This window comes from Octodon degus, unplaced genomic scaffold, assembly GCF_000260255.1.
Source record: "Octodon degus isolate 3935 unplaced genomic scaffold, OctDeg1.0 scaffold00367, whole genome shotgun sequence".
In the NCBI taxonomy this organism is placed as follows: domain Eukaryota; kingdom Metazoa; phylum Chordata; class Mammalia; order Rodentia; family Octodontidae; genus Octodon; species Octodon degus.
In genome coordinates, this window is record NW_004524943.1 from 848,159 (window position 1) to 850,311 (window position 2,153).

The 2,153-nt window shown below is 31.9% G+C and overlaps 1 pseudogene; it reads right to left on the reverse strand.

Moving 5' to 3' along the window:
* Positions 1-2,153, reverse strand: part of LOC101562208 — a 10,609-nt pseudogene that overhangs the window by 7,757 nt on the left and 699 nt on the right.

Sequence of the window (2,153 nt, forward strand, 5' to 3'; positions counted from 1 at the left end):
CAGTCCCACAATATTCCTTTTCCTGTCTCCTGCTTTCATTCACCACCCCCTTCTTTTTGAACAACCATCTACCTGAGACATCATAGCAGCAACTGGCATGTCATGACAAGCATATGGCTACAGATTTCATTGTGGTTATATATCTAACATTTATAGTTTATTTGTTTTCTACATTTTTGATTTGACCTACTTCTTGATTTTTTTTGAGAAACAAATGTTTGGTTTTATTTTTTTCTGTCTCTTTCTTTGTGCTGATCCATTTCATTTTGAATTTCTTGATACATTTTTAATGACATTTTTTCTTCTACTCACTTTGGATTTTTTTCTTTTGTTCTTGAATTACTTAAAATGGAAGGTAACATGTTAAATTGAAGCATGTTCTCACATAATGTAAACATTTTATACATAAGATTTTCTCAAAGAATAACCATAATTTTGAAATGTTATCCTTTGTGTTCTTTCCATTAACAATATTTCAACACTTCCTTCTATATTGTTTTTGACCTTCATGGCACATTAATATTGATTGATTTAATTTCCAAAAATTTTGGGGAATTTACAGATATGTCTGTGGTATTGATTTTTTTTTTTTTTTTTTTTTTTTTTTTTTTTTTTTTTTTTTACTGAGCTATCTCCCAAGCCCCGGTATTGATTTTTAATCGTGATTCACTACTGCTGGAGAATGCTTATTAGAAAATTCTTACAAAACTGTTTATATAAAACAATTAAGGTTTTTGTTGGTTTTTCCATGTCTGGGACAGGAGAATGAGTGGGAGAAAAAGATTTATCTATGATGTAAGCAGGATGACTTGCACAACTGTACTGCGCATTTCTGCTGGTCTATGGAAAGTAGCAGTAAATGCTTTAATTTGGTTCATCTCTTTTTTTCCCAATACTTTGTACTTTTTCCATTCTTAATTTATTATACATTACTTTCCTTTTGTTCTTCCAATTTTACATGCATATATCTGGTGATATGAATAGCTGGTTGGAAGACAACATTATGTATTACAACAAATATTGTGAATTTCATATTACTTTGTTAAATGAAATTCTGTCTCACTTGTAAATTTTTGTGTTTAACTCTAACTTGTATGTTCTTTTATAAATAAATAAGGAAAGATATGCTGCTTTTATTTCATGAGATTTTATTTTTTGTTTTTGTTTTTTCTCGCGGAACTGGGGATTGAACTCATACCCTTGTGCTTGCCAGGGAAGCACTTATCCTACTGAGCCATCTCCCCAGCCCCCAATGAGATTTTATATAAATGACTAATTAATTCATTTTGTCTTTGTAGTGCTGAGTTTTCCGTCACTTATGTACACAGGAGAGTTTCGATCTCTTAAGGTTTACTTAATGTACTGTAACACTTCTTTGTATTCATGCCCATTTGTTTAGAATGATAATTTCTCTTTGCATGTTGACTGTATGCTACGTAAATACAAGCACTTCACGTTCCATTGGACTAGTGCTTGACTGATAGCTCTTTTCTCCTACTCTTAATTTAATGTCCTTGGATTAGAATCTACCAATTTGCTATCAGATTTTTAGTAGCTTCATGAGATATTTCTCTTTATTCAGTTTGTTTCGGGAGTATTGGCTTTTTATGATTCCAGCTTTACTTCATAATCTATGCCTCTCCTACATTTTTTTTTCTTTTCTTTACCACAGGTGTTGCAATATGTATCTCTAACTAATCAGAATCTATGTTCAAGGAGTATTGAAACAGTTTCAGTGCAGCCTAAGAATCAGTCAAAATTTTTCCCTTTCCTCCTTTGTTACAATTATTGTGTAACTAGCTACCTTATTAACATACTTCTGCTCCAGATGCATGATGTCAATTCTCCATTTGCTGTAGTTAGTAGTTTATCTCATGTAGTAATTTCACAAAGATGAAATGAATTTGGTATTACTTTAATTTATGCGATTCAGTGTTCTTCATTTTTTGGGTAGTTGCAAGTTGCTTTTTAGTATCGTACTTCTGCCACCTGAAATACTTCCCTTAACAGTTGGTATAATAGATATCACCCAGGAATGAGTTTTCTAGGCTGTTTTTTTTTTTTTTTTTTTTTTTTTTCATTTTAGGGTAGGGGCTAGAGAGTCGTCAGAGTCTCACTACTAGATCAGACTCGTAGTGATCCACCTATTTACA